At 39.5% G+C, this 21,722-nt stretch overlaps 1 protein-coding gene across 10 annotated transcripts in view; it reads right to left on the reverse strand.

The window, feature by feature from the left end:
* The window catches only part of MYO6 (myosin VI), a 136,611-nt gene that overhangs the window by 107,934 nt on the left and 6,955 nt on the right, over nt 1-21,722 (reverse strand). The window contains exon 2 of one of the 10 annotated variants that reach the window (XM_059941762.1): nt 930-1,013. The exons of the other annotated variants lie outside the window; for them this stretch is intronic. The gene's annotated coding sequence lies outside the window, so the exon portion shown is untranslated. The remainder of the gene's footprint in view (nt 1-929; nt 1,014-21,722) is intronic. 10 annotated transcript variants of the gene reach the window in all.

Below are 21,722 nucleotides of genomic sequence, written 5' to 3' on the forward strand. Positions count from 1 at the left end.
TCATTAGAGAAATGCAAATCAAAACTACAATGAGGTATCACCTCACACCAGTCAAAATGGCCATCATCAAAAAATCTAGAAACCGTAAATGCTGGAGAGGGTGTGGAGAAAAGGGAACCCTCTTACACTGTTGGTGGGAATGTAAATTGATACAGCCACTATGGAGAAGAGTATGGAGGTTCCTTAAAAAGCTAAAAATAGAACTACCATATGACCCAGCAATCCCATTGCTGGGCATATACCCTGAGAAAACCGTAATTCAAAAAGAATCATGTACCACAATGTTCACTGCAGCTCTATTTACAAGAGCCAGGACATTGAAGCAATCTAAGTGTCCATCGACAGATGAATGGATAAAGAAGATGTGGCACATATATACAACGGATTATTACTCCACCATAAAAAGAAACGAAATTGAGTTATTTGTAGTGAGGTAGATGGACCCAGAGTCGGTCATACAGAGTGAGGTAAGTCAGAAAGAGAAAAACAAATACTGTATGCTAACACATATATATGGAATCTAAAAAAAAAAATGGTTCTGAGGAACCTAGGGGCAGGACAGGAATAAAGACGCAGACCTAGAGAATGGACGTGAGGATATGGGGAGGGGGAAGGGTAAGGTGGGACGAAGTGAGACAGTGGCATGGACATATATACACTACCAAATGTAGAATAGACAGCTAGTGGGAGGCAGATGCATAGCACAGGGAGATCAGCTTGGTGCTTTGCGACCACCTAGAGGGGTGGGATAGGGAGGGTGGGAGGGAGACGCAAGAGGGAGGGGTTGATTCACTTTGTTATACAGCAAAAACTAACACAACATTGTAAAGCAATTATACTCCAATAAAGATGTTAAAGAAAAAAAAAACAAAGAGCTCCACCAAAATACAGGAAGAGACAGAGGGAGGAGTGCTGAAAGGCCCATTTACCGAGGCTATTTAGATGTCCTAATTTCACAGGTGGGGTTACCGGTTCAGGGCAGCCAATCATGTAATCCATGAAGTATCTCTCATCTGAAATCAAAACAAGACCTTATGACAGTGGGCAAAACTAAAGCGTTGGGAGAAAACTAGAGGCACTTTGAGGAAAGAGAGACTAAAAAGCCCTCGGAAGATATCAAAGACACTATGGCTCGCCCTTTTGTGAAAAGCTAAATTTGCAGCAAGTACACTTTGGGAGAGTTTCACGAAGACAGCCAGAACCCCTGGTCCGACAATTAGAGAATCTGTTTTCAGCTTAAGAGATAGTTAGCACAGAAATAATAGATATAGGGCAAGGAAACAAGGACAGATGGAAAACAGGCTGAAAAGGGAAAAAGGAAAGAAGAGAAAGGAAACATGAATCTAGGGATGGGGTATCAGAGCAAGGATGAAAGGTAACAACCAGGGCAACACGTTGGTCAGGAAAACAGCAACTCAGCACGCCAGACTCAATGAACGGCAGGCAAGGGGACATTAGAGATTTGTGATCATCACCATATATAAATGATAAATCACAAGTCATCCTTCCACTTTTCTTTTTAACCAGCTATAGAGAAAAGATCAACAACAAGCTTTTGTGCAAGAGGCAGCAGTATCAAGAGGGAAGAGATATGGGAACATATGTATATGTATAACTGATTCACTTTGTTATAAAGCAGAAACTAACACACCATTGTAAAGCAATTATACTCCAGTAAAGATGTTAAAAAAAAAAAAAAAAAAAAAAAAAAAGCAGCAGCAGTAAGATACCATCATCTTGAACATAAGGGTAAGGAAGAGACAGAAACCAAAATAAAACCACAGCATAAAGCTATTTTAAACTGATACGAATTAAGGTAATTAATGAACATTAATTGTATTTCAACCTGTCTCTAACTTCCAGCAAAATGCCCAACACAAACTCAGCTCTCAAGGCAAAGGAAATGTGCTTATGAAAATTCCCTTAAAGCTGGAGAACTGTGACACCCACTGCGAAGGGATCGCCATCATCCGCCCTGCACTTTGTAAGGCTCGCCTCCCTTTAATATTTGGAGTAAGGTTACTCGGAATAATTAGTCTCGCGCTGAACTCCAGCACAGCTGCTCATCTGTTCCTCTTCGGTTTCGGTGACGTCCCCACCCTCCCAAGCCTTTGTCTTATCTTATCTCGAAGAGAAACAGTTTCTCCAAGCGACACGAGAAGAAGCACATGCAGACCTGCACACCTGGGAAGCTGACTTATCGCCCAGCACAGTTCGATGTGCCAGACTCCACTCTGGAGACGAAGGCGCCCTGGTGGTCTCCCTCTCACCAGCCGGACCGGGTCAATTTCTCCCCGAGCAGCTTCTGCACATCGCATATATTCTGTGCCCCAAACACCCTGAAAAAGTCGCCCTTGCAGGCACACAATTTGCACTCCTCCTGCCAGAAAGACCTCTCCCCTATCCTTCACGCACTGCATTTCTACTCACTGCTTCAAAAATCAAGCAAATCTCTCCTCCCTGAAGGCTTCCACCATAATCCTCAGAATTAGGTATTCCTTCCTCTAGACCTGCTTTCAACTTTATAGAGAATAGCATTAGTTCCTGTTTGGCTCTGTACTTTGTTGTTAAATTTTAATCTCTCTTTAGAGTTCTCTCACCATGTCCTGCCTGTTCATATACTGCCAGCCCTTAATACAGTATATCGTATATAGGGAATTATTAAATACTTGTTGATCGAAGAGATATGTGTCCAATGCCCTCTTCAATCCAAATGACTCAACAAGGCTGTATGTTAGGTTAGAATCTGTACAAACAATAGTGTCAGATGCTAAGATTAAAGTTTCCAAGGAAGCAGATGTGTACCATTACTAGTTCATCTCTACAGAACTGCAAATCTAGCACATACGCTACCTTGGTAAAGAGCAAAGAAGTGGTCATATGCTTAAGTAGAATTTTAACATCACATATTTTAAGTATCCTACTTTAAAAATGATTTTTGCCATTACCCAGAAATGTTGACAAACACAACATATAGTTCCTGAAGTAAAACTGACACATTACAATAAAGTCTCACAAATGGAAGGCAACTTCGTGAATTAAAACATTTAAACATACTGTCTTTAAAAGTGTTTATCTTTTTTAAAAAGCATTTTTGATAAGAATTTAATTAACAAAGTTACTGCTGTACACCTGAAACTAACACAACTAAATCAACTATACTCCAATATAAAATAAAAATTAAATTAAAAAAAATTTAATTAACAAAGTTAAACGGCTGTAAAAATAGTTAGGGGAGTGATTACCTTATATTCTGATTCACTTTTAAAGCATTTTTTTTCGCACCAGGAAATAAGAAAAGTGTAGGCAGAGCTTTCCTGTAACTTATTTTCATTAAATCAATATAAGACATATAAAACTACCTTAAAAAGAATTAAACAAAACAATTCATTTCTGCTCAATTCTCAAGAAACCATAAGATACAGAAGAAAATATATTATATTGTACAATATTTGTAAGGTGCTTTAGACTTTGACCACAATAAGTAACTTAATCGAAATGGAGATAGAAAAGCACTACCAAAAGTGAAATTTGTGTCAGAGGGAACTATTTACAAACTTAGCTGGGTAGTTTATGATCAGGTCCTTTTAACACCATATTCATATTTGTTTCAGTTAACTTATCATATAGATCATGCCAGTACTAACCAAAAATCAATGATACACGTACAAAATACTTAAATAAATTTAACACTGCAAATGCTACACTCTTGAGTACAATATTTGAATTCTAATAATAATCCATTACTTGCCATTTTTCCAAACTACTAAAATGTATTCTTATTTCTCCATTCCTCTAAATCAGAATATAATATGGTATCTTGGTTCCATATTTTATTAAACAAGCTGCATTTTGTCAAGTTTGCGAATGTTTCCCAAGGTCTTAGACTTTAAAAAATCTGATTCTAGAAATTGAAAAGCAAAGAATACTTTTTTCCCTGTGTTACAGCTTGAGTGAAATGAAAACTGAGCTAACTAAAATGAATTGGGGGGAGGGATTAAGCGCTTCTTTATACACAATCACAAATTCAAAACAATATTTTTTACTTTTTAAACACAGTCTCTATTTCAAACATGCCTCTGTAAAGGTTTATACCAGAAAACCATATTTTTTTCCATCTTTATCATTACATTCTGATATTTCCCCTTAAGAAAAATATTATTATATATAATTAAACAACGAGATACTTTTTTCACTCATCACAGTGATTAAAAATTAAAATCCAATAACATCGAGTTGTTCTGTTAGTGAGACTACAGAGTGGTAAATTCTCTGAACCAGCACTTCTTAGGACACACCAAGGCTATTTATTGTAGCACTTGTAAATAAGAGGGACAAACTGCAAACAATCTAAGTGTCTAGCAAGAAAGAAAATGGTCGAACAGCTATGCAATATCTGGACTACAGAAAACCATGCACAATCAAAAGCAGTAAAGTGGATCTTAACCTTTCAACATGGCCACCTAAGGCCTGTCGTTACATGAAAAAACGAGGCTGCGGGACATTTTGCAGAGTATTCGTAGGTCAAGACGCACATACAAAACGACAGACTTCTACAAGCCTAAAGCTGTAAATAACAGTAAAAGATACAAATGTATATACACCAAAATGAAAACAATGCTTAGTTTCCAGATGGAGACCAGGTAGTGTCCAGGGGAATATGGACTCCGGCTGTACTGTTTTGATGTGTTGTGGCAGATCACTTATTAGTTGATTAAAATGAACACAGTGTAAAAGATATTACTCAAAAAAATTTTATGAGGCTTTAATAAAGAATATGGAGGAACTGGGACTTCCCTGATGGTCCAGTGGTTAAGACTCCAAGCTTGCACTCTGGGGGGCACGGGTTCGATCCCTGGTTGAGGAACTAAGATCCCGCATGCCGCGTGGCGTGGCAAAAAAAAGGAATGTGGAGGAATTAAAATATAAAATGTCCCTAATAACGATCCAAAAGATCAGATTTTTCTCAGTGATAAAAAGAAAGATGATTAAATATTACAATTTTAAAATAATTTTTCAGCCATGCTCCAAAATAAATTCCAGATAAATTACAGTTAATTAGGAAAAAAGAAAGTAGAGCATAACACTTCTCCGATTTCACAATAAGAATTTAATTAATAATGTTTCTAAAATATATATATTAAAATAGGAATACTTACTGTTTCTAAGTGATGGCATTATAAATGATTTTTCTTTTCTCCTTTACACATTTCACATTTTTCAAATTTTCTGAAGGACAGCTACCACTTTTATAATCAGAAAAAAAGTTATCTTTAAAGTAACTTTCATCCAAAAATATCATAAATTATATGAAAACTCTAATTGGTGCTACAAGTGTGTATGTGTTAACAAGTTTAACAGTCTTTCTTACACGGTTGGACTTGTTCAGGCTGGGAAAAGTAGTACACAAAACTTCAGGATGGAGGTCAAAAAGGGGAATACACACAAATAACTAAATTTAGCGTTCCAATTTTTCAAAATGATTGGTCGAACCCTAACAGTTATGCAAACAAGCAGATCTCGTCTCCCCAGTATATCCCGTATCACATCACCCTCTCTAATTATTAAAGAAAGGGTCCTTTCAGCTCTAGTTTCATCTTCCTTAAAAAGTCCTTTATTACCATTGCTACTAGTTTCAGGGCTTTTTTGTAAGCAATATTCTAGGTACCTGGGCTCATTAACCCCTTGACTATCCTAATCTCAACTCCTCTGAGAGGTTTTATGTTGACGAGATGACCTAGAATTTATATTTGAAGAAAAAACTTTTTAAGAGAAGTAGACAATATATTCACAGTTCAAATTCGTGATTCAATTATTCACTGAATAGACAGTTACTGAGCATCTATATTACAACAGGGCCAAGTACTAGGCCCTAAACACACAAGAATAAAATCAGAGTGTTCACAGCCTACCGAAGGAGAAAGACAGGTAAACTGGGTTGTAGAGAAACACAAAGTGCTCAAAGAAATGCCAGGGGTGGGGACCGGGTGGGGAAGGGACAGTGAAGGACAAGGACCAGGACAAAGGAGACCCATTCTGAACAGAGCATTAAAAGATGAGCAGAATGAAACCTTAACGCAGTGATGTGCTGCACATTCCAGGAAAATAAAACAAAACTCCAACACGCTCTGCACGTCAGGATTCAAACTACTCGTAAGTATCACTAATTACTGTTCCCAGGAATGCATGAGTTAACTCCGTTAAAAAGCCACTTTCCACAGGTCTATACGGGTAGCACTACGCATTTCTGACACAAGCCATATTCCCTCAAACAAACGTATAGCTAACCATCAAAACTGTTAACCAATAACAAAATAACATTAACAAATAACAACCGAATAAAGCTCAAGCCTTGAACAGCCTAACTGGAAAAGGAGAGGACCCTTTTTCAGGTCACACGCACCTCCTGACCTGTATTTGGCAAAGCTGCTCCCAGACTGTCCGCAGATAAGCCACACAGCTCTCAAGGCAGGAGACCGAGCTCGGGCAGAGCCAGGCGTCCACTGGGGGCTGCTATCCCCACACTGCCCGCAGATGAGCCAAGGTAGGCCTGGAACCTGAGAAGGTATATTTCCAATCTGGACAGCTGCCAACGTGTCTCATTCAAAGTATCCAGGGACAAACGCCAGCCCAGCCCCCGACGCCAGGAGCCAAGGCCGCACCTTCTGTTCCCACTCCCAACCCGGAGCTGACCTGCAGGCATTCCTCCGTGCCTGCTAATAGCCAGACAGGAATTTGCTCAGTCCAGTAACTGTGCAGCCTCTAGCCTGACCACTGGCAACCCAGCAACCACAAACTCCAAGTCCTGGAAGGATCATATTTACTGGAAAGAGCACGCTGGTCTCTTGGGACAGAACTAAGGATTGCAAAAACAGCACCTTTTTTACAATGCGCAAGTGATAATATCAAAGCATAATCTTGCACACTTTACAGCTAAATCATCCCCCAAGGTTTTAAGCCCCACCTCACAAAAGTCAGGGAAGGGGTGATATTAAAAGCTAAGGGGAGGGCTTCCCTGGTGGCGCAGTGGTTGAGAATCTGCCTGCCAATGCAGGGGACACGGATTCGAACCATGGTCCGGGAAGATCCCACGTGCCGCGGAGCAACTAGGCCCGTGAGCCACAACTACTGAGCCTGCGCTCTAGAGCCCACGAGTCACAACTACTGAGTCCATGGCCACAACTACTGAAGCCCGCGTGCCTAGAGCCCGTGCTCCGCAACGAGAGAAGCCACCACAATGACAAGCCCGTACACTGCAACAAAGAGTAGCCCCCGCTCGCCGCAACTAGAGAAAGCCTGCGCGCAGCAACGAAGACCCAACGCAGCCAAAAATTATATATATATATAGGCACACACATACACACACACAAAAAAACTAAAATATCATCCACCAAAATGCCAACAATAGTGATTGTCTCTACATGGTAGAAAGATCAAAGATTCTTCTTCACTTCATTTTGGTTATGCGGATTCTGCACAATGAACTAATGATGAGTTAATTTCCTAGGAGGAGGGGGCTTAAAAGAGGACTGATTAGTCCACAAAGGTATTCTACAACCATCCTAATGTTTCAGCACCACCTTGCACCGTTCTTCCTCCCCGTCAAGTGCTCTCCCAGCACCCACAGAGCTGGTCCATTCAAGCCCAGCCAGCCATAGGATAAACAGTAGTTTAACGTCTGTCTCCCTGCTAGAACACAAGCTTAATGATGGTAAGATCGTGTCTATGTTGATCAGAAACGCATCTCTAGAACTTGGCATAGTGCCTCTACATAGTAGGAAGGAGAGTGACTTTAAATAAATCAATGAACAAACTGGGCTAAATCCCTCATAATGCAACTAAAGATCAAGCTTTCCTCTGTCTTCACTAAAAAATGCTGATTGATAAGTGATCACTGCCTTCTGTCTTTGAAAACATATCTGAGTCACCTCAGTCTTTTTTTCAATTTAATCAATTCCAGTCCCCTAAAATTTTCTCCAAATATGTGGCTCTTATTCTGAACCCTAGTTCTCCACAATGGTTCAGTTGTGAAGTTTAGGGTTAATAAGTCAAACATTTCAATTCTTATTTACTACTTATTATAATTGGAGGAACAGGCATAACTTTATTCAATCAAGTGTTTGTAAGACCCTCCATATGTAAGCATCCTCCTCTCCCAGAATATGAAATTTCAAGTTGCTAAGACTCTCTTTCATTCTCCCCTTTCACCACCATCACTAGCACAGTATTTGTACCAACGGTATTATTTTACTTTTTACAGATTCTACGTCATAATTATGACAACTATTTAGTCTGTTTTTAAGAGACACATATACATAAATGTAGAGTCACTTTCTAACCTCACAGAATCAATTTAAATGTTTTCTGCAAAGTCAAGTAAATATAATGAAAATCCAAATCTCTGAACAAGGTAAGTGAACAATCTGCTTTAGTTATCTGTATGTTTACCAAAATTACAAGATCACTGACACAGTTCACATACCATCTGCAAACTTTAGCGTTTCAATAAGGCCCCAGTATCACCTCCACCCTGTAAAAACTTGGGATGACCTAATGTCTCCCTGGTTTATGCAATAAGGCATAAAATCCCTCAATACTCTGCCTCTCCAGCCGAAAATACACCTGTAACGTCATCCACACCTGAACACGTCCCCACTCTTCTCAGAGCTGATTCCTCCACACGTGCTCGTGATGCTGTGTGCTCCCAGCCCTTCCGGAATCTGGGGGCTCCACACTGTTTCGGAACTGGTTTTAGTCATTTCCGCACCATTGCCTTCTCTTTATCAGCAAGATTAGTAAATACAATGATTTCTAGTGTAAAATGCTTCCTTTACATTAAAACCTAAAATAGCAGTCAAAATGGAGAATTTTATAATTGGCATGGAGAAACTTTACCTAACTGAGGCAATTTAGACTAAAAAAATAGTAATATCAGTCTTCAAGTATATGAATAAGGATTAAAACTGTGTTTATGTAGGTGTGTCTGTACACACACACACACCAACAATCAAATGGCCTACATCTCCAGAAGGGAAAATATAAAAATACAGCAATTTAGGTTAGACGTGAAGAACCTTCACGAAGAGTCAGAGACAAAAAGAGGTGACGGAAACTTCATCTCAGGAGCTCTTTAAGATAAAGATAAAACCGTGAATGACCTGTTTAGAGTGGTTTAAATATGGTCTGCCAGGAAACAAAATACTAGATTCGAAAGAATGAACTTCTACTTCCAAATTTTGTAATGACTAACAAGTATACGATTTTAATAATTTTCAGTAATTCTTAAGTCTCAACACAGAATGTGCTCTATTTTTTAAGTCCTCCGTGAGACACTGAACATTTTATTAATTAGTGTATAAAAACAGAATTTTTAAAACACTTCGGTCACCAAGAGTTTCCTCAGTTTTTGACAGGAAGTTTTATTTACACAGATTCAACATAAAAAAGAGAAACAACTGAACGGCACATTGTAGTCACCTGGGGACCTTTGCAAAAGTACTGACACCTAGGTCTCACCCTCCGGGATCTGGGATTTAATGGGGCGAGGCTGTGGCCCAGGCATCAGGATTTTGAGAACAACCATACAACTTATTCTTTCATTTCTAACAGAAACAAATGGAAATTCAATCACTTTCATGTTGATACAGTAATTATTTGGAAATTCACCCCCAATTCTCATTTATATTGCAGAGAGGAATAAGGGGAAATGTTCATATTGTCTTATACAAGTTGGGGGAATTTTTAATGTTCAGGTTGTAGCTCTGATTGATTTTTTTTCCCCTTAAATTTTATTCACAGAGAAAACATTTAGCATCTGGTGTCCAAATGTAAATACTGGAGCTTTGATGAGGAACAATTACAGATAAACGTATCTGGAATTAAAACATACATTCATTCATTTCTTTCCCTTTTGTTCATTAATCAGTTTCTTGGAATATATACACACCTTAGCAGAGGCCAGTAAAAGGGCACTTTGCAGAATCCTTTTTCAAAGAAAACTTTTGTAAGGAAAAGCATTGCTAACTTATATGCGTATCTTGTAAGTCTATATTTCTATACATTTCTTGGGCAAAACCATCTACACTACCATTGTTTACAACACTAAGATTCTTTATATTTTTATCTGTCAAGGTTCAGCTAAACTGTCAATTTGACATCAAAAAAATCAGGAAAGATAAATCAATTAAAACATCTAGCTTTCAATTACACAAATAATAGTCATCGGAAAATGTCTATAAAACTAAGCGTATATAAAAAGGAGTAGTTTAGAAGTTTAAATACTAAATAGAGCACAACAGATACTTAACTCTATAATAATAAACAACATGATAAAATTATTTCTGGCGATCTTTTCAAATAGGTATCTCTTTATGTATCTTTATGACAATCTCTCTCTCTAGTATCTCTTTACAGCAAAATAATTAACATATTTTACGGCAATAATTTACTTCTAACCTTTGTTCATTCTCAGACTCACAATCCCCTTGAAGGTAAAAGAAAAAAATAGATCATCTACATCTGGGGCAAATCTCTCTTGTAAAACAAAGAAAAATTCTTGTATTTAAATTCAGATCCAAAACTGAGCAGATTATTGGCACCTTAATATTCTAAAAGTATATATAAAAAGTTATTTATGCATTTTGCAACAGATACGGCCTTTTAAAAAGTGCCCAATAAATTCATTATTAAGTGCAATGAACTGCTATTAATTTGAGTGGAATCTGTGAATCATGTGCTATTTTTAAAAAGAACTACAGGGACTTCCCTGGCGGTCCAGTGGTTAAGAATCCGCCTTCCAACGCAGGGGATGCAGGTTCGATCCCTGGTCGGGGAACTAAGATCCCACATGCCGCAGGGGATCTAAGCCCGTGCACCACGACTAGAGAGCCCACATGCTGCAACGAAGAGCCCGTGCTCTCTGGAGCCCACGGACTACAACTAGAAAGAAGCCCACACACTGCAACTAGAGAAGCTCACATGCAGCAATGAAGAGCCGCATGCCACAATGAATATCCCATGTGCCACAACTAAGACCCGACGCAGCCAAATAAATTAAAAAAAAAATTTTTTAATTATAAATCTGAAAGATGGAAGAAGCAGGCTCAAGGAAGGAAGGAAGGAAGAAAGGAAGGACTACATATATACTATTTACAACTATCATATTTTCTAATTTACATCAGAATGTTATTATTTCACTAATTATTTGTATTTTCTACTCAATTTAAAAGTTTCAGTGTCTCACTTGAAGACAGTTATACATCATTCAAGAATGAATTAAAGAAGATGATCCAATAAAATTAATGCAGCCAAAGCAAGTGTCTAAAAGGACAGTTCAAACTGATATGGCTCCTGTGGAAAGGGTATAAAGAGCTTTTTACATTTTACACTTCAAATTACTCTGATGCCATTAATGATATATAGAAGGCAAAATACATAGCAAACTTAGAGAAGATAGTAGAGCCCAGAATCAAATCTAAAATATTTTTGCACTGTTTTAATATATACGGAGTTTTCCAGAAATAAAATATCACATAAATTGAGAGAAGACTGTCTTTTATTTGGGTCCTTACCAAAAGATGTTTATTATTTCAGAGAAAATCATGTTACAGAGCAATGCTGATCGTGGTATTTGAGTTACCAATATAACATACCTCTACATTAGTCTAATCTGCAGTAGCTGCATTCATGACTATTTTACAAATGGATGCTAGAGACTGATTACTTTGTTCTGACTTACAGTATAAGAGCATCTAAGCTTTCACATACTGAAATACGTGCATTAATACCTAATTAATATAAATATATATTTACGTTATATGTATATTACATTGTTTATTAATATAAATATTACATTTGTGATAAATACAAATAATAATTACTTCTTTTATGTTACATCACTATATTAATTCTTAATTATACATGTATATAGGTATGCATACCCATGCATGTGTAGATTGCTTAATTTCAGTGTAGTAAATGGGGTATGACAAAACAACTGTTTTGAAAAAGGGGTCCCAAGTCTGAAAGAATAGAGAATCACTAGTATAAGTAAAAGAGAACAGGACTGAGGCCAGAAACCTGACATTTTAAAGGAAGAATAGGGAAGAAAGGAACAATGGGGAAAAGCAGACAGAAAGGTAGCAAGCACCTTGGAAGAGAGTACTTTACCAAAGGAGAAAGAAGTCTGAACAAGGGAAGGTTGTCAGCACCATCAAATGGTTCAGAAGAGGCTGATAATCGAAAATAAGCTGGGCTTCCCTGGTGGCGCAGTGGTTGAGAATCTGCCTGCCAATGCAGGGCACACGGGTTCGAGCCCTGGTCTGGGAAGATCCCACATGCCGCGGAGCAGCTGGGCCCGTGAGCCACAACTACTGAGCCTGCGCGTCTGGAGCCTGTGCTCCGCAACAAGAGAGGCCGCGATAGTGAGAGGCCCGCGCACCGCGATGAAGAGTGGCTCCCGCCTGCCGCAGCTGGACAAAGCCCTCGCACAGAAATGAAGACCCAACACAGCCAAAAATAAATAAATAAATTTATTAAAAAATAAATAAATAAATAAGCTAATGGATTTGAAAATGGGAAGGGCACTGGTAATATTGGAGCAGTTTCAGTATACAGTAGTTGAAGCAGAAATGATACTGCAGTGAATAAAAGAGTGAACAGAGGAAAAACAGAAACAGCTGGTAGAAATTTTTATAGTAAGGGAAAGAGAAATAAGGCAAAAGAACAAGGAGATGACAGGGTGTAAACAGGAGGTGTTTGTTTCTGGCTTTGTTGGTTAGGCTAGAAAAGACCTCTGAGAGGTTAATTCAAACTTATTTTAGATACCAAGTCCCCTAATTACAAGTTTTAGGAAGTACTCTCTCCTACAAACTGAAATGCTTATAGATGATGAATTAAATGATATCTGGAATTTGATTCAAAATAATGCAGGGGGAGGGGGAATAATTAGATTTTTTTTAAAAAAGTAAAATAAAATTAGCCATGAGCTGTTAACTGCTGAATCTGGGTGATGGTACATAGTGGCTCACATGCTCTTCTTTTCTGAATACGCTTAAAACTTTCCACAATAAAATGATTTTGAAAAGAAATACTCTCCAAGGAGGCGGAGTCAAGATGGCGGTGTGGGGAGACGCGGAGTTAGCGCCTCCCCACAACTAGGGCGCCTGCCAGCCGCTGGTAGGGGACTCCGATGCCCAAGGAGACAGAAGGAACCCCAAAGTGAACCGGCGGCTTGCAGGAACTTGGTTCACGAGCCCGGGGTCGGGCCTGAAGCTCCTGCGGTGGGAGCTCTGAGTCTGAACCACTGGACTAACAGAGAATCTCAGACTCCAGGGAACATTCATCGGAGTGAGGTCTCACACAGTTCCTCATCTCGGCACCAAGACCCAGCTCTACCCAGTAGCCTAGGAACTCCAGTGTAGCATGGACATATATACACTACCGAATGTAAAATAGACAGCTGGTGGGAAGCAGCCGCATAGCACAGGGACATCGGCTCAGTGCTTTCTGTCCACGTAGAGGGGTGGGATAGGGAGGGGGGGAGGGAGGCTCAAGAGAGAGGGGATATGGGGACACGTGTAGGCATATGGCTGATTCGCTTTGTCGTGCAACAGAAACTACCACAGTATTGTGAAGCAATTATCCTCCAATAAAGATCTACTAAAAAATAAAAAATAAAATACTCTCCAAAAGATGCTCAATTACTTTTCAATTTTCTATATAATCATATCCTGCTCTCTCAAATGTCAAACTGATGATATTGATTTTTACCACGGTAAATACTGAGTTTTTTCTTACGAATGATTATACACTAATCGCTGAATTATCTCAATTTCTCACTTAATCTTCCGTCTGATCACAGCAAGCAATTTCATAGTCAACTAGATGAAAAAAAGAGGTGAAAAAGATAGATACAATCTGATCCCAGAGTTCTGGGTCACAAAGTTCAAAAATCTATCCCCTAAGAATTCTATTGGACAGTATCCACACTATAGCTTAAAAAGAAATGCTTACTTTCTAGCCATAGCTTTATATAAAATATCTCTGAAATTACCTCTAAATTTTTAAACTGCACAATACTGATAGAAAAAATGAATTCTGAATTAAGAGGTATTCCTGAATTAAGAGGAATTATCTTTTCAGCTCTGCCACTTATTTGGCTGTATGACCTTAGCAAGTCTCTTAACCTCTCAAAACCTCAGCTTCCTCAACTTCTTGATAAGGAATTGGAATTAAATTAACTGGGGGGTAATGTCTAATTCTAACTGTCCAGGCTCTAGGTCTGGTCTACAGAAAACCTGAACACACAACTCCAGTGGACGATGATCTAGACCAGCGGTTCTCCAAGTGTGGCCAATGAACCCCTGGAGATCCCTGAGACCCTTGCAGAGAGTCAACAAGGTCAAAACTATTTTTAAAGTAATACTAAGACATTTGCCCTAATAATGCAGAACCAATGATGGGTAAAACTTCTACCACTTTAGCTAAAATCAAGGCAGCGGCACCAAATTGTAGCAGTGGTCACTGCTGTCACAGTAAAAAGGATGCCGCCTCACGTAAGAATGCCTCTGATGTGCAACTAGAGTTGATCATACTTAGTGAAGCCAGACAGAGAAAGACAAATACCATATGATATCACTTATATGTGGAATCTAAAATATGACGCAAATGAACTTATCGATGAAACAGAATCATGTACATAGAGAACAGACTGGTGGTTGCCAAGGGGAAGGGGAAGGGGAAGGGGAAGGGGGAGGGATGGACGGGGAGCGTAGGATGAGCAGATGCAAACGATTATATGTGGGATGGATAAACAAGGCCCTACCATAGAGCACAGGGAACTCTATTCAATACCCTGTGATAAACCGTAATGGAAAAGAGTATTAAAAAAAGACTGTGTGTATATATATACATATATATGTGTGTAACTGAATCACTTTGCTGTACAGCAGTAATTAACACAGCATTGTAAGTCAACTATACTTCAATAAGAAAAAGAATAGCTCTGATGAAGCAGTAAAATGTATTGGTTTTATTACATTTTGATCCTCAAATACACATCTTTTTAATACTCTATATGACAAAATGGGGATTGTGCATAAACCACTCCCACTGTAAAACAAGGTATGATGTTGCCCCAAGGAAAATATTTCCGCGAGTGTTTGAGCGGTAACCTTCGGGAACTGACTCTTTTTCATGAAACACTATTTTCACTGCAAAGAATGACTAACAAACCTTGGTTACTCAAGCTTGAGTTTTTGGCAAACGAGGTTTTGTTTGTTTTTTGAGTGAAGCCTGTCACATCAAGGAAAGCAACTGACAGTACTTGTTGACGATAAGATTCAAGTGAAAGCAGAATCTGGGAAAACCCGCATCTGCCACCTTGAACATAAAACAGCTTATACTGTTTAAGCTTAAATACTTAGAAGACTTTTCTGATGAGATCAAAATATATTACATATATTTGGAAGATCTGCATAACTCAGTGGAACAGTATGTTCCAAATGACCATTACACCATATTGTAAAATCACATATGGGTAAAAGATCCATTCAAAGTGCAAAACTGAACAATGGATTTTAATGTAACAGGGTACAGAAAATTCACGGATATGGCTTAAAATTCCACTTTGGAACTTTAAGAAATTATCATTTGGTTAGTGGTGGCGAAGGATCGAAGAATATACACACAATTAACTGAAAAGGTCAAGTTAATATTTCCTTTCCCAATGAGATATCTATGTGAGGGAAGATTTTCTTCATACACAGTTCAACCAAAAAAAAAATAATGCAACAAACTGAATTCATGAGCAGATATGACAGCCCAGCTATCTTCTATTAAGTCAGACATGAAGGAGTTTTACAAAAGTGTAAAATAGTGGCACTCTTTTCACTAATTGTTGTTTTGGAAAATAACTATTTTCCATAAAATATGTCATTTCTGTTAAAATGCATATATTATTATTTTTAAATAGACTAAATATTTTTAAAGTTTCTAATACAGTAAATATCAATAGGTATAACCAAGTAGATAAGCAAAATCTTTACAGAGTCCTCAATAATTAAGAGTGTAAAGAAGTCCGAAGACCTGAGATCTGCTGATCTACGTAAGACCTCACCAAATCATTTACTGGCAGTGCATAGTCTCCAGTCATTCACGATCTAGGATGAGCAGTGGAGAATGAAAGAAGATACACATACATTACATAACCGGTGATGAATACTACAATACAGGTGTACTTCCAAACTGTAAACTGGGGAAAGTTACTTTGAAAGATTTAATTCAAGCAGGTCCTGAGAGATGGGTAAGCCTGACTAAAGGAAAGTATTCCAGACAAAGGCCTGTTTGAACAAGAGTAAGGAGGTGGGAGAACGGGGACATGTCTGCGGAACAGGTCAATGGGGCCAGAGCTCAGGACAATGGCGGAAGTGTGACGAGTACTGAGGTGGAAATGTGGGCCAAGAGATCAGGCCTCAAAGGGTTTCAAATCCCACGATGAAAGTCTGGACTCTCCAATGTATTAATAAAGGGCTAACAGGGATTCTTATTGAGCAAGGGATTATTACAATCAGATTTCTACTTTGAAACAGAACTCTAACGGCAATGCACAGGACGGACTGTACACTGAGGGAAAGGGCCAAACATAGGGAGCTATGTACGAGAGAAAAAGGAGCGAGGCCTGCGCTCGGTCAGAGGGGGAGGAAAGGGACGGCCAACCTTCCAGAAGCGGAACAGGGTTTGGCAACTGACAGAATATGACAAGTGAAGAGGGAAAAGGCGAGTAAAAGTTCTGAGCATGAACAATTAGGGTAATGAGGGTATCATAAGGGAAACAGGAGGAGAGGCGGTTTCTGCGAGGAGGGCTCTGAGGGAAATACGTGAAATTTTAAGACGTCTATGGAGCATCAACTTGGAAATGCTGGTCAAGATTATACAGAAAGAAATTTGGGGGAACTGGGCTTCCTTGATGGCTCAGTGATTAAGAATCCGCCTGCCCATGCAGGGGACACGGGGTCGAGCCCTGCTCCGGGAAGATCCCACATGCCGCGGAGCAACTAAGCCCATGCGCCACAACTACTGAAGCCTGTGCTCTAGAGCCCGCGAGCCACAACTACTGAGCCCATGCACCACAACTACTGAAGCCCGCGTGCCTAGAGCCCATGGTCTGCAACAAGAGAAGCCACCTCAATGAGAAGCCCGCGCACCGCAACGAAGAGTAGCCCCCGCTCGCCGCAAGTAGAGAAAGCCTGCGCGCAGACACAAAGACCCAATGCAGCCGAAAATAAATTAATTTTAAAAAAAAAAAGAAATCTGGGGGGAATCCTGCATAAGAGTCAGAACCATGGAGCTGATATAATTATCAAAAATAAGAACAGAGCAAGTAGAGCAAAGTGCCACGCACAGGATTTTATGAGACATGAACAGTAAAGACATGGGCCGACAAAATCACGCAGTAAAAACCAAATAGGAAAAATTGGAGACCTGGGAAGTGCATGACCACAGGCGCTCAGAAGAAATAATTCAAGGAAGGTTAGTTGCTCAGTAGCCGAAGAGGTTGGAAAAGAATAATGATCTAAATGAGGCCACTGGATCTATTAATTAGGAGGTTACAGAGTAGTCTCTGTTGAGTGTTCAGGGACAGAACACAGATTACAATGGAACTGGGTTCACAGCCTCATTAGCAAGGTATTAGGTACAGGAAATAAATATTTCACCCAGGGATACATGAAAATTATGTTTTCCAAACAACAGCTTGTCTGCCTTTCAACCACAACAATTTTTTTAAAAAACTCTCACTCTAAACTTTATCTGTAATTTTCAGAGAATGTATTTCAGACTCACGTAAAACACCAATTTTAGCATTTAAACAGAACATTAACATGTACCTAATAAATTTTATGACACAAAAAGAATTTACTGTTGTGCTATATATTGAACCTCAATCTACTGCTTAAAAGAACATTTTTCTTAGTCAAGATAAGGCTACTATAGTACATTTTAGTACAAATTCAACAAATAGCATTTGTTTAAAAAAAAAGAAAACCATTATCCAATCCCTCTTTATTAACAGTATCAAGCACAATATGAAGTCACTCTTAATTTAGGCATATTTATATGAAATGTGTGTTTAGCCAAACCCATGTTTATGCAAAGGTAATATGTGAAAGATCCATACTTGTTAGTATAATCTAGAAAACAATCATTTGTTTTACAAAAAGATTCTTCCCTTTACAAAAGAAGTCACTATCCAGATCCTTTAAACAAGCAGCTTTCCAAGGATAATAAAAATATATATAATTTAGTTATTTATTTAATTTACACAAAACTTTACAGCAATACATTTGTTTAAAGCAAATTAATGATGTAAGTAAAAGGGGTAGCTGTTCAGGGGTTGAAAACGCATCCAGAATGGTTTAGACTCTACGTGCCCACGAAGTCCCCCTCTCATCAGTCCCAGGAGAGGCTGGAGCCCTCTGAACAGCAAGAACCAGCGGGTGGGGACACCCAAGGGTGTTGCAGAGGACCTATTCGCCCTGAACTTGAAATCAAGCAACTGCTGCCCGAGTGTCAGGGTGTTACCACCCTTATGTAGACAGAGAGGGAAGAACAGCTTAATCTTGACAGGTTCTTTGACTCTTTAAAAGAACACACAGAAAAAGGTAACCTAAAATTCTCAATCGGGCAAAGGCTCTGTATCCAGACCACCTGAACGTCCTCAGCCCTGCCCCTCACTGCTTGTGTCACCTCAGCAAGTTACTTACACCTCAGTTCTCTCAGCTGCAAAATGGGGTTAAGAAGAGCCACCTCACGGGTCAACATGAGAATTACATGAGACAAGGACTGTGAAGTACCCAAAGTGGGGGCATATCACTGGCCCTCAGGAACTATTAGAACGGCACTGTTCTAGGGTCATTTGGGGCCACTCCTTCAAAACATCGGCATAATACATGGCCACCTTCCGCTGTTCAAGCTTGCTGATGTACTCAGGTGTCCGTATGTCCCGAAAGTAATCTAGGTCAATGTTGCTGCCAAACAGTAGAACCGTAGAGAACAGGACCAAAGTGCGTGAGATTCCGGACCAGTTCCAGAAGCACACTTTTAATAAATAACAGACCACCTTCTGACACACACACTAGCATTCTTGTATGCAGCCGTCAAGACTATCTCCATTTTTGCTAATAACTCATTAAAATCACCAAACTAAACTAGTTTATAAATTCCTAATTTATGCTGCACCCCCCCCCCACTTCAAAAAAGCAAACGTATCAGTAGAATCTATCGCTAGAAAATACAAAATTCTGACTGAAATTTTTTTCTCTGGCTTCTAAAACATCTGAAGTGAATCTGGTCACATGTTCAGATTCATTCAGTTCTCCTCCTCCCCTCCCCTCAAGCACAACAGATACATAAACTGTCTTGCTGTTCTCATCTTCAACTCAACAATGATAGACCAGAAAAAGCAGAGAAACTAATTCATTCCTCTTCAAAACACATACACATGTATACTTTGTTCTTCCGCAAAATACCAAAAGGATAACAGACAGCAAATCTTGCCCACAAACCAAAACACAGCTGTTTCATCTAATTTTAGAAAAAAAATAACAAGGAACCAAAGAAAAGTTCTCTCTGGAATAACTCAATCCTCAAATCAGGGAAATTCAAAGAGTATAACAAGGAAAAACCGACAGCCTCAATTCTTTCCTGTGGGGTTACTAACAGCATCAAATCAAAATAAACAATATGTTTTTAGAAGATTCCACAGAAGTTTGAACTCTCCCCTTTTACAGAAAGAAAAAGACCCACTTACAGAAAAATAAAATCTAAATGTATGATTTCCAAGCGTAGGTGCTATTTGGCTTACTCCAAATCTGTTTCTGTTTTCTACCATACTCTTTTAAAGACAAGCTGAGAAACTTATTTGTTCCAAACAAAACAAAACAAAACAAAAAAACCCCCAATATAACATTTACATGTAGCCTTTATTTGTATGTTCAAGTCTCATAGCCAGGTGCTGGTTATTGATTAATTTGCTCTCCTTTTCTGGAAACTGTGAACAAGACCCAGTCTAGCTGCTGCTTAATCTGAATAAAATCCTGGACTCTTTTTCCCCGGAACTCTCAAGAGAAGACATATAAACTATTCTAATTGTTTTGGGGGGAGTAATGCTCACACACTAGGGATCTTCATACCATCTCTTTAAGGAGAGAAATGTTTTTCTTTAGTAATCCTCAGGAATCTATCCAAAATGAAGAGCACGGATTTAGACTTTTAGCCAGAAATCAGATTAACTAGGTAAAACTGGCATTAGCGGAAGACAGCTGAACAACAGCATACTGCGACAGATTTATACAGAAATTTAATGTGTCTTTAAAAGGACCTGGGGAGGAAGAACAATTATGTCCTAAGAGTCTAACTTCTATGATGTGTGTCCTGGTGTTCTGCGCGCTCAAGAGTCCAGGTGAACGGGAAGTATAATTTCCAGAAGGCAAGCGACTTTTCTTGCCAAAATATTTTAAACTTAATTATTAAAAGGTTTTTTTAATGAAAAGCGTTTATTCTATCAAACGAAGACTACCTGATGAAGACAGTTTCAGACAACCTCATTGAGGCATAACACCATGTCAATAAAAGTGCTTTATGTTAACCGACCTAGATTGTGTTTCTCATCGGGTTACCTGGATCATCAGATTTCCTGAAATAACTGTTTGATTAAATGAGAAAGTGAGTAAACTATCTTCTAAACGCATGTATAAGACAGGTAGCCTCAAGCACTTTGCGGATATATCACAATGCTACAAGCGATTTAAAATGCACCAAGGCAACGCTACAAATTCCCAAAGGTTCCAGCCGCTGCCCGAGTTACCCTCCACTTGCTCCACTGCGCCTCCATCCCGGTTCTGCTCTGCCCCTGCCCTGGGAGGAAGAGCCGGCACAGAGCCAGGCTAACCCAGGCTCCCCAGCTGCCTTCCAGCAAAGTCACCAGCCAAGACCCAAAAGACAGAGGGAGCCGAGAGGTCAGGGAACTTCCCCCCTCCCCGCCGGGCCGCCTCAAAGCCTCAGCCCCAACCCGGCCTCCTCCTCAAGGCCAGCTCTCTGCTTCCGCGACGACCTCCGGAGAATTAAGGGCTTCTCACCATTGCTATTCCCTGGGTGCTTCACCGCCCCGTGCTTGCTCCCTGCCCCTGCAGGCTCTTCACCTGCACCATCCGGGATGAAATCTCTTTCCTGCTGGGACCTTGCCTGCTGTGGCTAACGAGACCAAGTCTAGTTATTCAAAACAGTACATTATCTAAAGAAATCCAATTAAAAAGTTTAAAAAGGGGACTTCCCTGGTGGCACAGTGGCTAAGACTCTGCACTCCCAATGCAGGGGGCCCGGGTTCTATCCCTGGTCGGGGAACTAGATCCCCCACGCATGCCACAACCAAGAGTTCCCATGCCACAACTAAGGAGTCTGTGTGCCACAACTAAGGAGCCCGCTTGCCACAACTAAGACCCAGGGCAACCAAATAGTTCAAAAAGGTCTTAAGATCTAAACGAGCATTACTTATATATTACTGTTATCTGTATAGTCGTTTAAAAATTAAATATAAGTAGCTCACTTCCAAATGAAGCTGGTTAATAAGCTGAAATACTCACTACAATTAAATTTAGGTGTGAAATTTAACACTGCATTGTCATCTCAAGATAAATGCTATGAGCTCCAAATAAGCTTAAAAGAAG

Source organism: Balaenoptera ricei, chromosome 12, assembly GCF_028023285.1.
Source record: "Balaenoptera ricei isolate mBalRic1 chromosome 12, mBalRic1.hap2, whole genome shotgun sequence".
Classification (NCBI taxonomy): domain Eukaryota; kingdom Metazoa; phylum Chordata; class Mammalia; order Artiodactyla; family Balaenopteridae; genus Balaenoptera; species Balaenoptera ricei.